This window comes from Callithrix jacchus, chromosome 7, assembly GCF_049354715.1.
Source record: "Callithrix jacchus isolate 240 chromosome 7, calJac240_pri, whole genome shotgun sequence".
NCBI lineage: Eukaryota > Metazoa > Chordata > Mammalia > Primates > Cebidae > Callithrix > Callithrix jacchus.
The window spans coordinates 26,547,630-26,563,911 of NC_133508.1; the positions used below are offsets into that span (position 1 = coordinate 26,547,630).

Genomic DNA, 16,282 nt, shown 5'->3' on the forward strand with positions numbered 1-16,282 from the left:
CCTTGGGAGAGACACAGGGAAAAGGGCCCCTGAGCAGCTAGGGCTGGGGGCTTTTTCCCTTTCCGCTCCTAAGCTTTGTGGGAGGGGGAAGGAGGAAGAGCCAGGAGAGGAAGGAGGAAGAAAGAAGGAAATGGGAAAGGGCAAGCGGGGTAAGAAACAAAAGGTGGGAAAATAGGGACTAAGAGAGAAATAAGAGAGAAAATAAGGAGAAAAGAGAAATAAGGAGAGAGAAGTTTGTGACGGAAAATAAGAAGTAAAGCAAGGGGGAGAGATGTCGAGGGCAATGTGAGTGGGAGCCAGAAACACAGTGAGATCTTTAAAAGGAGTGAATGACCGTATTTACTATTTAAAAAGCAATACATGCTTACTTTAAAAAAATTAAAATAACAGAGAAAAATCATAGTTCCATTATACAAAGATCATCACTAGTAGTACCACATTGGTGTCCAAACCTTTGAAGATCTTTTTCTAAGCATAGAAGTTTGTTCTTTCTTTTTCCCTTTTTTCCTCTTACACATTTTTGATCATGTTTCGTTTTCTTTTTTTCTTATTTTGAGATGGAATCTCGCTCTGATGCCCAGGGTGGAGTGCAGTGCCATGATCTCAGCTCACTGCAGCTTCTACCTCCGGGGTTCAAGTGATTCTCCTGCCTCAGCCTCTTGAGTAGCTGGGATTGCAGGCACCTGCCATGATGCCTGGCTAATTTTTGTATCTTTAGGAGAGACGGGGTTTTACTGTGTTGGCCAGGCTGGTCTTGAACTCATGGCCTCCGCCTCCCAAAGTCCTGGGATTACAGGCATGAGCCACCATGTCCAGCCTCATGTTTCTTTTTCTAACTAGATATAACATGAGTATTTTTCCACATGATTACAAACACAAACACACTTAACTGTATAATATTTTAGATGTGACTACTCAGAAAGCACTGCAGTACATTTAGAGAGCTGGCTTTGGAGCTGAATTATTTAAATTCCAATCTCAGCCCCAGCACTAGCCTGGGCAAATGCCTCTCTGTGCCTCAGCTTCTTTACTTGAAAAAATGAAAAAGTAATGGCACCTGCTTCATAGGATTGTTATAAAGATTAAATGTGTTGACAAATGTAAAATGCTAAAAACAATCCAGCAATGAATGGGGTAAGTCCAGAATATCAGTCCCCATTATACATGTTTCTGTTTCTCGTGTTACGGTTACAAATAACCTTTATATCCTTCAGTGAACGTCCTTATGCGTCCATGGCTTCTCCATTTTGACAATGTCTCTGTATTCTTACTAACTTAAATCATATGAACATTTTTAAGAAAAGGGATGCATCAGATAAGCCTTGCAAAAGATTTCGTCAGTTCGTTCTCCTAGCAGCATTATATAAGAACATGTTTGAAAAAAATTTAACTGTGCTCTTAGCTACATGCCATCTTTGGCTCTCTATTGGTAATTCACATCATCTTTATGACATGAGTTTAAGATGAAGGGCCTGGCCCTAATGGTTTAAGTGACATTGAAGTGTTTGCGCTCAGCAGCTAAGGGGAAAGTCTCGGACAGTCATTTGTAGTCACCACTGGGGTCAGAATCAATTAAAACACTCTCGGCAGCCATTTTATTTTTATTATCACGTCCTTGTAAAAGTCAGATGTGCAGTTCAGTACATCATGTAAGGCTGACAAGGTGAGTGCCTTCATGCTTGTTTCCTGTAATGTGCTTTGTAAAACTCATTCAGCCTTCCCAAAACAAAAGCCTGGACCTGTTCTCTATGGCTTTCATTTCTTGTAGTTACCCTTTCCTACCACACAATAGTCTATCAGTGGTTGGGGTGATGGGTTTTATTGTGTTCTGCAGACAGTTGACTTGATTGAAGGTTCACAACTGAAAAGAAATGTCCCAGTGAAAGAGAATGGTCTGTGTCTTTGTAACAATAAGCCCAAAGCTGCATGTGGAAGAAGATCCTGTGACGTACACCCTTTTTTCTTTCTTTTTTTTTTTTGAGACAAAGTCTCACTCTTTGAGTGAGTGCAGTGGTGCAATCTCAGCTCACTGCAACCTCTGCCTCCCAGATTCAAGAGAGCCTCCTGCCTCAGCCTTCCTAGTAACTGGAATTACAAGTGTGTGCCACTACACCCACCTAATTTTTGTATTTTTAGTAGAGACGGGGTTTTGCCATGTTGGCGAGGCTGGTCTTGAACTCCTGACCTCAGGTGATCCACCTGCTTCGACCTCCCAAAGTTCTGGGATTACAGTTGGAGGGGTTAGCTTTTGGTGACAATTCAAAGTGGAACACGGTTCTCAGTTAAAACAAAAAAACAAAGTTACAGTAAATATTTGTTTGAACTACGTTCTCTTAGAATTGAAAATCAAAAAGCATTTTAATTTTATTAAATATACTATAAAAAATGGAATAAGATAAGGTAATACAAAATTTCAGTTCACCATGGCTTACATTTTGATGTGAAGTATTATAACTAAATGGGAATCTTCCATTTTGTAAAAATTACTTATTAAATTTGAAAGAGGAAACTGTGTTAGGTGAATACATGATTTCATAAGTTATAGCTTGAGTTTCCTCTCCTTGTTAACAAAAAGATGAATATTCAGGGATGGGATTAATGAATTTTTATTCCTGTCATTCATATTTGCAAAATTTGAATCAGTAGCATCTAGATTAACGATGTGTAGCTATAGCTAAGAAGAGAGAAGAAAAGTGAATTAGTGTAGAGAAGAAAATACACATTTGTGAAAGAAAACAGAGTAATATTTCCAAATTTGCTTAGGCCACTGGGCAAAAAGATGTTTCCCAAATATCCAGTCAAGAAAATAGGAGAGAACATTTCTATTGCATGGGTGATAATTTGGAAGAATGGGGAATTCCTATATGATGGAAGCAGGAGCCCTGCGAGCTACCTCTTTTGGCTGCAGACAGTGGCCTTCACCGGAACACAGTGGCAGATGTGGTGGACGTAGCTCAGTCTGGAGTGAGATGAGCACAGGAGGGGAAGCACCATGACAGAGAAAGTGCTGGTTGTTACTGACACACGTCTAGTTCCGCAGCTAGAGGAAGGATTATGGGGGTCATCCAGATAAAGAGGAGAGACAAAAATGTCCCAGGCAGACGCCACAGCACATTCTAAACCAGTGGTCCCCGCCCTTTCTGGCACCAGACCCGTCATAGAAGACAGTTTTTCCACGGAGAGGGCTGTGAGAGGCGGGGATGGCAGATGGTTTCAGGATGAAACTGTTCCACTTCAGATCATCATCAGGCATTTGTTAGATTCTTTTTCTTTTTCTTTCTTTCTTTCTTTTTTTTTTTTTTTTGAGGAGTCTCACTCTGCCTCCTAGGTGGCAGTGCAGTGACATGATCTCAGCTCACTGTAACCTCCACCTCCTGGGTTCAAGCAATTCTCGTACCTCAGCCTCCCAAGTAGTTGGGACTGCAAGCACCCACCACCATGCCCAGCTATTTATTTTTGTATTTATAGTTGAGATGGGGTTTTGCCATGTTGGCCAGGCCGTTCTTCAATTCCTGACCTCAGGTAATCTCTGCCTGCCTCGATCTCCCAAAAACATTAGATTCTCATAAGAAGCACACAAGCTAGATCCCTCACATCTGCTGTTCACAGTAGGGTTCCGGCTCCTATGAGATCTAATGCTGCTGTTGATCTCACAGGAGGTGGGGCTCACCTCCTGCTGGGTGACCAGCTCCTAACAGGTTGCCATTAGTTCTGGTCCATGGCCCAGGGATTAGGGACCCCTACTCTAAACCTTGAATGTAAGAGAGAACCTGGCTTGTTCAAGGAACTGAAAAGAAGAGAGAACTTGGTTAGAATGTCCTTGTCATGAGGGCCTTATGGGCCATGTTAAGCTGTTTGGGCTTCTGATTAAAAGACATGGGACATCACTGAAGGTTTTGAGCAGGGGAGCAATAGCATACTTTTGTGTAAGAAAGATTATTCTAAATGCAGAGCGAATGTGATTAGAGACTGGAAGTTGGTGGATGTTGTAGTAATATGAATGGGAGATGATGAATCGTGGGCTGACCAGATGCAGAGCAATTGGAGAGGAGTGCTGGAGTTAATAAGAAGTGTTGCCATTAGTAACCTGATTGGTGTGCAGGTTGAGACAAGAGGCAAGGATGAATGCCAGGCTCCTGGCTTGCCAGCTATGTCCATGCTGTGCTATTCTCTGAGATAAGGCACCCTATCCAAGGTGAACAGTTCAGATTTGGAGATACTGAGTGTGAAGACCTTATAAGACACGCAAATAAGGGTGTCTGATAGGCAGTTGGAAGTATGGGCCTGGAGCTCGGGAGATGCACTAGGGAAGCCATGCAGAAGGTGGCCTGGGAAGGAACTCTCAGGAGCATCCACACTTCAGGGACAGGCAGAGTAAGAGCAGCCTGCAAAGGAGATTGAGGAAGAGCAGCCAGAATTGTCAGAGAATCAGAAACAGGGCCATGAGGGCCATGACCGTGTTTCTGGAGAAAGGAGTGGTCACCAGAATCAAATGCTACAGCAAGCGAGATGAGGGCCAACAACCACCCATCAGCATTTCTCCTAAGGAGGTGGAGATTGGGTCTGGCAAGGGCAGTTTCAGTGGAGGAGTGAGGGCAGAAGGCAATTTGCAGTAGGTTGGGGTGAGTGGTAGATGAGAAAAAGGAGAATACAGGCAAGGTCCAGGAGGTGGAGCCGTGAAGGGGAGAAGGCAGGGCAGAAGCTGGAGGGGAGCTTTGAATCCAGGATGGCTTTTGGCTTTGTTGTTTAAAGGAGAGAGGCTTACTGCCCATTTCACTGTGAGGTGGAGGACCCACTAGAGAGGAAATATGAATTATGGAAGGAAAGAAAGAAAGAAAAAGGAAGGAAGGGAGGGAGGGAGGGAGGGAGAAAGGGAGGAAAGGGGGATGGGGGAGGGGAAAGGGAAGGGAAGGAGGGAGAAAGGGACAGAGGGAGGGAGGAAGGAAGGATGGAAAGAAGGTAGGAAGGAAGAAAGGAAGGAAGAGGGAGGGAAGGAAGGAGGGAGGGAAAGAAAGAATAAATAACAAAGGTTTAATTTGTCTTGTTCCTAGTCTTTTGGCTAAAATTGTGTAGACCCTTTCTCTGAGGAGCTCACACAAACTCTGAAATAATTTCATATCCTAAAATTGGAAGGAAACAGGGGAGAAAGCAACAGCAGCATGCTGTTGATGGAAGGTGCAAAGAGGACTGGGGAGGGGTGGGGAGGAAAGACAGGAGGGGCCAGCCTGGGCTCAGCTTATGTTGACAAGCTGCTAATGATTCAAATCAGACACCCTTATAGTTGGAAATTCATCAGTTATGAACAGTCTGACACATTTGCTTTCTCTATCTTTCAATATATACTGTATATAAAATCCAATATTACATATTAAGTGTAATGAATATTACCTATATTAATTATACATATGAATATATATATATATATATAGAGAGAGAGAGAGCCATCTGCCAGCTCCTTGCAGACATCGTGCTGTTCTAACCCCTTAATACCTCAATGTATGTTTTCTAAAAACAAGGATATTCACTTACACAATCACAGGCCAATTATGAAAATCAGGAAATTTGACATAGAATACTATTATTCAATATACATACCTTATTCAAGTTTCTTCAGCTGTCCCAATAATATCCATGACGGCTATTTCTTCCCCGGTCTGGGATCACACATGACATTTAGTCGTCATGTCTCTGTCGTCTTCTTTAATCTGCAGTGTTTCTGTAGCTGTCCTTTGTCTCTCAGGACATTGATGTTTTTGATGAGTAGAGACCATCTAGTTTGCAGGTACTTTGGATTCAGCTGGTGTTTTCCCATGATTAGGTTCAAGTGATGCATTTGGCGCAGGACTTGGAGGAGGAGATGACTGGCTTTCTCGAGTGCATCTCGTCTGGCGGTTGGTCCCATATCAACTTTGATTTTTTGGTGAAGGCAGTGTCTGCCAGGTTACTCCACTATGAAATGACTATTTTCTATTTTGCAGTTAATAAGTATCTTGCAGAGGATGCTTTGAGACTGTATAAATACCCCATTGCTTCTGAAATGTTCACCCACTAGCTTAGCATCCACCGATGATTTTTCCCTGAATTTTTGTTGTAATGGTTGCAGAACAGTGATTTTCTAACTCCATAAATAAATAACTTCTGTATTTATTAGTCCTTCTTAGTCCTTTCATTCCACTGTAGGGAAGAGCTCTTTGTCTTTTTGTTATCTCTCACTCCCTCTTTCTTGCTCTCTCATTTATTCTCAGTATGGACTCAAAAGTATTTTTAGAAATTAATATGCTCAGCTGGGCACAGTGGCTCACGCCTGTAATCCCAGCACTTTAGGAGGCGGAGGTGGGTGGATCACCTGAGGTCAGGAGTTCAAGACCAGCCTGACCAATATGGTAAAACCCCATCTCTACTAAAAATATAAAACTTAGCCATGCCTGGTAGCAGACGCCTGTAATCCTGGCTACTTGGGAGGCTGAGTCAGGAGAATCACTTGAACCTGGGAGGCAGCAGTTGCAGTGAGCTGAGAGCATGCCACTGCACTCCAACCTGGGAGACAGAGCGAGACTCCATCTCAAAACAAGAAAAAAGAAATTAATATGTTCTAGCACCTTCTTCCACTTGTTCTCCCCACTCTCTTCCATTTCGCCTTCTCTTTCTCCTCCCTTCAGGGTTCCCTTTACATTATCTAAATTACTTGTAATTTGTTGTAAACCTTACAGAAAATAAATCTGACCAAGTCGCATGATACCTAGTGGCATAGGACTGCTAGAGTCGCTGGCTTTCCTAGCTCCCATGTAACACAAAAATTCTGTTAGCCATTTTGATTAATGCTCTTCTACCACAAATTAGCTACTAGTGCTTTTATGTATATTTTAGCCTTTCTTTTAAACATATCACTCAAGCTTTATAAATTACAGCTAGACATCTATGGCCATACCACCCTGAATGCGCCCAATCTCGTCAGGTCTTGGAAGCTAAGCAGGGTCAGACTCGGTTAGTACTTAGGTGGGAGACTGCCTGGAAATACCATGTGTTATAGGCTTAAAAATAAAATTAAAAATAAGTAAATAAATTACAGTTAGACTACATTTCCCTGTGCTTTTTAAGTACCATGCTTTATCATAAAATTGATTTAAACAATTGAAAGTATAAATAATCAAGGGTCGTGATACTCTTTCATTAAATTAGCTGAATTGTAGCCAGTGCCTGAAGGTGGTTAGGGATGCTAATTACTCTTTCGGGTCCTTGGGGAGCTGTTCAGTGCTTTGTAGCGGAATAGACTTCACAGAAACACCAAATCAATTCTTCCTGAGCAAGGCTGTGGGAAGCCCTCTGAGTCGTGTATTTCCTATGGGTGTAGATGCAGAGAACTCGGGGATGCCAGTGTTGTGTGTACTGCATTCTGCCCTCTATCAGAAAGGAATATAAAATAATAACAGCTGACACTGATTGAGAGTTTATGACATGCCAGGCACAGTTCTAGACACTTGACAAAATTGACCTAATTAATTCATTTAATTAGAGTCACAAAATAGTATATTCTTTCACATTTTTCTCGTGCCGACATAGGTTGTGAAGTGATTCCATATACATAATAGTTTTAAACAGTATGGCAAGTTTTCTTTCATAGCCTCTCACAGGGGATACGTACAAGGTCACATGGCTTATAGATGAAGAGTCAGGGTGTGAGCTCAGAAGAGAACTCTTAGTGTTCACTAGTTTAAACAGAGCTCCTATTTTTTCATTTTGTTATTGGGATAAATACATATCACATAACATTTCCAATCTGAACCATTTTTAAGTGTGCATTTCAGTGGCATGAAGTACCACTGATGGTTGCTGTACAACCATCGTTACTACTGATCTCCAGAACTCTTCTCACGTTGCAAAACTGAAACTCTGTGCTCAGTAAACACTAACTCCCCACCACTCCCTCCCCACTATCCCCAGGAAAAGTCCACTCTACTTTCTGTCTCTAAGAATTTCACTACTCCAGGTACCTCACTCACATGAATGGAATCATACAGGATTGGACTTTTTGTGACTTGTCTATTTCACTGAGCGCAGTGTCCTCAAAGTACATCTCTGTTGTAGGATGTGTCAGAATTTCCTTCCTTTTTAAGGCTGAATAATAGTCTATTGTATAGATCACATTTTGTTTATCCATTTATGCGCACTTAGTTGGGTTGTTTCCACCTTTTTTTTTTTTTTTTTTTTTTTCTTTTTTTTTGAGGCAGAGTCTCATTCTGTCGCCCAGGCTGGGAGTGCAGTGGCACAATAGCTGCTCACTGCAACTTCTGCCTCCCAGGTTCCAGCAATTCTCCTGCCTCCGCCTCCCGAGTAGCTGGGACTACAGGTGCATGCCACTGTGTCCGGCTAATTTTTGCATTATTGTAGAGATGGGGTTTCACTATATTGGTCAGGCAGGTCTTGAACTCCTGACCTCAGGTGATCCACCCACCTCAGCCTCCCAAAGTGCTGGGATTACAGGCATGAGCCCCCGTGCCCAGCCTTACTTCTACCTTTGACTAATAGGAACAATGCTGCAATGAATATTGGGTGAACAGTTACATCTTCAAGACTCTGCTTTCAATCGTTTTGGAGTAGATACCTAAAAGTAGAATTGCTGGGTCACATTGTAATTCTATCTTTAATTTTTTGAGGAACCGTCATACTTTTTCCACAACTGTTATATCATTTTACATTCCTACCAGCAGTGCACAGGGTTCCAATTTCTCTACCTCCTCACCGACTTGTTCTTTTTTGAGTTTTTGGTTTGTTTGCTTGTTTTTCATAGCAGCCATCCTTATGGCTATGCAGTGGTATTCCATCGTGGTTTTAATTTGCACTCATCTGATGATTTGTGGTGCTGAGAATTTTTTCATGTGCTTAGTGGACATCTGTATACTTTTTTTGGAGAAATGTTTACTCGGGTCTTTTGGATTGGTTTTGTTACTGTTGTTGTTGAGTTTTAGAACTTCTTTATTCTGGATATTAATCGCTTATCAGATATATAATTTGCAAATATTTTCTCCCATTCCTTGAGCTTCCTTCTTACTCTGTTAATAGTATCATCTGTTGTACATGTCTTCAATGTTCACAAAATCCAATTTGTCTATTTTTTCTTTTGTTGTCAGTACCTTTGGTGTGATATCCAAGAAATTATTGCCAAATCCAGTGTTATGAATGTTTTGTCCTATGTTTTCTTCCAAGAGTTGTATAGTTTTAGCTCTTACATTTAGATCTCTGATCTATTTTGAGTTAATTTACTTGGTGTTGTATAAGAGATGGCTCCTTTTTAAAAATAAGAATGACAACATAATTCTATTCGAGAAGCCACACATACTCATTGTAGAAAAATAAGAAAATAAAAGATCCTAGATAAAATCTCTCATAATAGTTGGTGGATATAGTTCAAAATACATTTTCATATATTTAACATAAAAGGAACTATAAGTATTTACTAATTAGAAATTTGTTTTTTACATACCAAATATTATGGACAACTTGTATGTCTTAGAAATGCTTCAATACAATTCTATTCACTATTTAATAACCTACTATTTAGAATTTATATTGCTTAACAAATTCGTTGCTAAACATTAAGTTGTTTTAAACTTTTACTATTTTTAAAAAATGCTATTATAAACATTATCACGTCTAAACATTTGTACATATCCTTGTATTATTTTCTTAAAATAATTTGTGGCCAGGCCTAGTGGCTCATGCCTGTAATCCCAGCACTTTAGGAGGCCAAGGTGGTGGATTGCCTGAGGTCAGGAGTTCAAGACAAGCCTGACCAACAATCCTTGTCTCTACTAAAAATAAAAAATTAGCTGGGTGTGGTATCCCAGCTACTCAGGAGGCTGAGGCAGGAGAATCACTTGAACCCAGGAGGCAAAGTTTTCAGTGATCGAATATCACGCCACTGCACTCCAGCCTGGGCAACAGAGTGAAACTCTGTCTCAAAAAATACAAAGACAAAACAAAACAAAAAAAAACCCACCTTCCTAGATGTAGAGTTTCTGACCTCAGGACTGTGTCTATGCTGAGTTAAAATACTTGCTGTCCTGTTGCCTTCAGAAAAGACCCAACCAGTTTACACTCTTCCAGTACTATAAAGGGGTACCTACCCACTATGTCCTCATTCATGCTAGGAATTAAAACCTTAAGTGATGTGTATCAATCTGATGGATGGAGCTTTTTTATTATTCATGTTTTCATTTACGTTTTGATAATTAGCAAAGTAGAATCTTTTATTTTTGTGGGTACATAGTAGGTGAGATAGTTTGACAGACACAGGCATACAATATGAAATAAGCACATCATGGAAAATGGGGTATCCATCCCCTCAAGCATTTATCCTTGCAAAGTTGAGTACTTCATACTTATCAGTTATTTATAGTTCAAAAAGAAAAATAAAACAAAGCTCTCTTTTATCATGTATGTTGCAAATGTTTTTTAAAATGTATCATCTGCTTTTTTATTTCATTTGTTGTATTTTTTAAATGTTTCCATTTTTGATAGAGTGATTGGTTACTTATTTTCTACCTTTAGTGTATTTAGAAAATGTTTTTTATTCTTAGAACATGTTAATATTCATTGTTTTTCCCTAGAAATTTTATGTTACCATTTAAATAGTTGATTTAACTGAAATTTACTTTGGTTATAATGTTTGGGAAGTATGTAATATTTCCTCCCTCCCTCTCTTTCTTTCTTCTTTCCTTCCTTGCCAAATGGTGTTCCAACACCCTCAACCCCTGTTATCACTCTTCTGCTATTTGTATGAGTTTGACTTTCCTAGATTATATATATACTTGGGACATCATCAGTATTTGTCTTTCTGTGTCTGGTTTATTTTACTTAGTATGATGTCCTCCAATTTCATCCATGTTGTCAAATGACAAGATTGTATATGTTTATTTTATTTCTTCTTTATCCATTTACCTGTTGGCAGACACTTAGTTAGGTTGTTTCTAAATCTTTGCTATTGTGAGTAATGCTGCACTGAACATGGAAGTGTGGCTATTTCTTTGAGAGGGTGATTTTATTTCCTTTGGATACATATCCAGAAGTGGGATTTCTGGATCATATGGTAGTTCTATTTTTTTTTTTTTTTTATGAACTTTCATGCTGTTTTCTATAATGGCTACACCAGGGCATAAGGGTTCTCTTTCCTCTGTATCCTCTCCAGCACTTGTTATCTTTTGACTTTTTGATAATAGCCATTCTAACAAATGTGAGATGGTATCTCACTGTGGTTTTGATTTGCATTTCCCTGAAAATCAGTCATGATTAGTGATTAGCACCTTTCTGTACACGTGTTGGCCATTTGTATGTCTTCTTTGGAAACAGGTCTATTCAGATCCTTTGTCCATTTTTAAATTAGGTTATTTGGGAGTTTTTGCTATTGAGTTATATGAGATCCTTATATATTTTGGATACTAACTTTTATCTGATGTAAGGTTGCAAATATTTATTCCCATTCCATGGGATACCTTCTTATTTTGTTACTTGTTTCCTTTACTGTGAAGAAACTTTAGTTTTATATAGTCAACCTTTTGTATTGTTGCTTTTATTGTCTCTGCTTTTAGTATCACATTCAAAAAAATCATTGCCAAGACCAATGTCATAGAAATTTTTCCCTATGTTTTCTTCTAGTTACAGTTTCAGGTCTTAGGTAAGTCTTCAATCCATTTTGAGTTGATTTTTGTGTATGGTGTAATATAAGGGTCTAATTTTAATTTTTTGCATGTGGATATCCAATTTTCCTGGCCCTAGCAAAAAGATTGTCCTTTCCCCATTATGTGTATGTGGCACCTTTGCTGATGATTAGTTAACCACATATGCCTAGATTTATTTCTGTGTTTTCTATTTGTTCCATTGGTCTACATATCTGTCTTTATTCCAGTGCCATACTGTTTTTATCACATAGCTTTGTAATATAATTTGAGATCAGGAAGCATGATGTCTCCAGCTTTGTTCTCCTTGCTCAAGATTACTTTATTCATGGTCATTTGTGTTTCCATATGAATTTATGTGAAAAATACCATTGACATTTTGACAGATACTTCATTGGATTTGTAGATTGCTTTGGGTAGTATGAACACTTTGACAATATTGATTCTTCCAATTCATGAACATAGGATATCTTTCCATTTTTTTTTTTGTTTCTTCAATTTCTTTCATCAATGTTTTATAATGTCACTGTACTGATCTCTCACCTTTTTGGTTAAATATATTTCTAAATATTTTATTATTTTTGATGCCATGTAAATGGAATTGTTTTCTTGATTTTTTTTCTGGGTAGTTTTTTTCTAGTGTATGGTAGCACAACTGATTTTTATGTTAATTTTCATATCTTGCAATTTTAATGAATTCATTAAGAGTTAAAACAGCTTTTTGGTGAATCTTTTAGGTTTTCTGGATATAAGATCACATCATCCAAAAACAGTGACAATTTAACTTATTCTTTTCTGATTTGGATGCCTTTTTTCCTTTTTCTTGCCCAATTGCTCTGGCTAGGACTTCCAATATTAAGTTGCATTAGAGATGGCAAGAATGAGCATCCTTATCTTGCACCTGATCTTGGAGGAAATGCTTTCAACTTTTACTGTTGAGTATGATTTAGCTGTGGGCTTGTCATATATGGCCTTTATTGTATTGATGTAGATTCCTTCTATACCTAATTTGTTGAGAGTTGTTAACTATGAAAAGATGTTGAACTTTTTCAAGTGCTATTTCTGTATCTGTTGAGATGGTAATATGGTTTTTATTCTTCATTCTGTTAATGCAGTATATCACATTCATTGATTTGCCTATATCAAACCATCCTTGCATTCCAGAGATAATCCTACTTCATCATGGTATATCAGCTGTTGAATTCAACTGGCTAATATTTTGAGGATTTTTGCATCTACTTTCATCAGGGATCTTGGTCTGTAATTTTCTTTTTTTGGGTGGCCTTGACTAGCTTTGGTATCAGGATAATACTGGCCTTGTAAAATGAGTTTGAAGGTTTTTCATAATCTTTAACTATATGAGTTTGAAAGTGTTTCTTCATCTTCAACTATATGGAAGAAGTTGAGAAGGATTCTTATTATTCCTTCTTTAAATGTGTGAAAGAACTATCCAGTGAGGCTCTTGGGTCCTGGGCTTTTCCTTGATGGGAGATTTTTGATTACTGATTCAATTCCCTTATTCATTATTGGTCAGTTAGAATTTTCTGTGTCTTTGAGAAGAATGTTCTTGTCCCAAATATCATGGAAATGTATTTAAGCTTTTGCACTTAGATATGATGTTCACTCTTAGTTTGAAGTAAAGTTTTTTATAGTGTTAATAAGGTGTCTTAATTTACCAAGAATTATTTTGTTTCTTCTCCTCCCACCCTCTTCTATTCTTCCTTCTCCTCACCCACTTCCTTCTCTTCTAGAATGAATGTTGACTTTCATAAAATGCCTTTTAGACATCAGTTGAGATGACACTAACTCAGATGATTTTCTAACTTTGATCTATTGATGAGTTATGCTAAAAGGATTTCCTAGAAGGACACACCTTTGTTTGCATTCCTGCCACAATTCCTACTTGATCCAATGCTAATCTTGAACTTCCTTCAGGATTACATTTTCCAATATTATATTTAGGGTTATTGTAGCTACATTTGTAAGATGTGCCTAATTAATTCTGCAGCTTTCCATTGTCTTCTCTATAAGAGTTTAAAGAGTACTATATGTCATTAGTAAACTTGTTAAAATTTACCATCTGGGGCTGGCATTTTGAGGTGGGGGCAGATTTTTGGCAACTTTTCTCCCACTTATCTCTTGGTTATTAGTTTCTTTTTTTTTAATTTTCCATATATTCTTGAATTTATTCTTGTAATTTACTTTTCCTAGGGAACATTATTTATTTTTCTCAAAAACTTTAAGATTATTCTAAAGCTTTACATAGAATGCTTTAAAAATAGCAAAATCTCTTTATTCATAGCATCCCTCTCATTTCAAATGTTAAATTTTCTCTCTTTTGTTTATTGGACTAATCAGATATTTGTGTATCTATTGATCTTTTCAATGTTCCATCTTTTGAATGTATTAGTTAAGTTTGCTTTTTATTAAGTTTTCTAATTCACTAAAAAAAATGTTCCTTCTTTCTGCCTACACTGTTGTTGTTTCCCTAGCTTTTTGGATTAATTCGTTTAGTTCTTCTTGTTCTCTGTTATTTAACTTCATAAGCACTCAGGGCTATACATTTTCCTCTGAGAATGATTTAGGATGCTTCTCATGTTTTTATAAGTATTATTCTCGTGTCTTTAATTTGTAATGTTCTGTAATTGCCATCTTGATTTCCTCTTGGACTCCAAAGTTATTTATTTAGAGTAGCCAAGCATGGTTTCTTACATGGTAACTTGAACCTCTTATTATAATTCTTTTTTTTCTCTCTACAAACACATTCAGGGAAGAGGGATAGAAGTTTAGGGAGAAGGAGGAGTGATGTGAGATGGTCAGCACAACTTCCTGCCCATACAATTTCCCTCACCATATACCTCCCTGTCAGTGCTCATACTACCCTTCAAGGGCAACAGTAAGGCAGTTTCATATACAAAAGAATATATCTCCTTACCATATCATGGTTGGAGTCTCAGCTGCACATCACTTGTATTGTTGTATATCATAGTATGTGTGCAAAGTAAATGCTTTTGGAGAAAGCCAATGAAAGGAGTAAACATTACTAGAATTATACACAAAAAATCACCAAAAACATCCTTCTCTTATAACTTGACCTTAATGCTAAGTGATTCCATTGTGCATATTAGAAAACAAATCTTAAAAGAGAAAAATATCATTAATCATTACAGTTAAAGTTCTTTTTCCAAATCCAACTATGTAGTAAAGGCACCAAGAAAGTTCACTGTTTATAATCATGGCAAAATTCTTTGCAAAGGGTTTGGCTTTGTAATACAAGTACTTCTTAAATGACCAGTTTTAACTTTTGTTAGTTTATCTTAGGGGCCTTTCCTAAGACAGGGTACCCATGTTAGTAGCACCTATGTAAAGACACGGGGAGCTCTTTTATCCAGGAGAAATCTGTGGTAATTTTTACTGCCCCTCTGCAATTCATCTTCAGCAATCTTTCCCCAAGTCAGTCCATGCAGTTTCTCTAGTCACCACACAGTCTGGGCAATTTGAAAATTCACCTGCATCCATTTACTCTTCTTGCTATCTTGATAGGAAAGTTTTACCTAGCACTGACTAGTTAAAAGCAAATATAAACCAATCAACAGCTAGCAGGTTTTTGTTACTGCTGTTGCATTTGGATGCTGCACTAGGTAGAACAACATCATCAGATATGTTTTAGGACAAGGTCACAGGCTTTTAGTATTTACTAGCCAGTGCTGATAGCAGTAATTGGGATCACTGAACTACTCAATTCAGGGGGCTTCCAGAAAACCACAGGGACATTTTGCATACGTCATTACAATCCTAGAATTCAACCTGAAAAGTTTTTTGTTACGTCAGGGTAGTTGTACAGTATCAAGAATGTGGGTTTTGCTATCAGACTGCTCTAGATTTGAAATCTGCCTCCTGCTAGCTGTGTGACATTCTGCAAGTTACATAATGCTATAACAATAATAATACCACTGTTAATAACAATGTAACAACGTTACACTGCCAAACACACATTGAGTGCTTACCATATGTTAGGCAGAGTTTGCTTAATATCGTTTATACCTACTATCTTATTTAACCCTCATACGAATCTTCTGAGACAAATACTATCATCAGCATTTTATAAATGAGTAAAAAGAATAACTTAATTATTCAGGTACACACAGTTAGCATGTTATCTGTGGCAGGAATCCACTATTCTGTCTCCAGATTTCAAGCTTTTAACCATAGTCAACTGCCTCTCTGAACCTCAGTTTCCTAATCTGCAAGGTAAATGTGAAAGAACTCTCCTTGTAGTGCTGGGGAGGAGCAGGGATTGTGCAACGGCTGCTTCTAAAACTTGTCATTTGGTTTTGCTGCTGGTAGTGTTGTTGTTGTTATATAACCTTAGCCCATTTCTAACAGGAAGGATGAACGCTTACTTTCTTCTTTGCACACACGTTTTTATGAACAGAGCTAAGCCCTGCTCACTTAGGAAAGGGTGGTAGTATCTCTAGTTTCAGCAGGGCCAATGAATGGGGTCAGCTAGTGACTCAGGCACCCTATATGTGACCCTCTGCAAGCCTGCCTGGAAATACAGACTCTCCAGTAACCTGCTCCATTTGGTCAGATAATCAGTCCTTCCCTTT

At 38.4% G+C, this 16,282-nt stretch overlaps 1 protein-coding gene and 1 pseudogene across 1 annotated transcript in view; both read left to right on the forward strand.

The window, feature by feature from the left end:
- Nucleotides 1-16,282, forward strand: part of GAD2 (glutamate decarboxylase 2) — a 90,029-nt gene that overhangs the window by 34,015 nt on the left and 39,732 nt on the right. The gene's annotated exons all lie outside the window — the stretch shown is intronic.
- On the forward strand, nucleotides 6,915-7,033 carry LOC118143290 (5S ribosomal RNA; annotated as a pseudogene).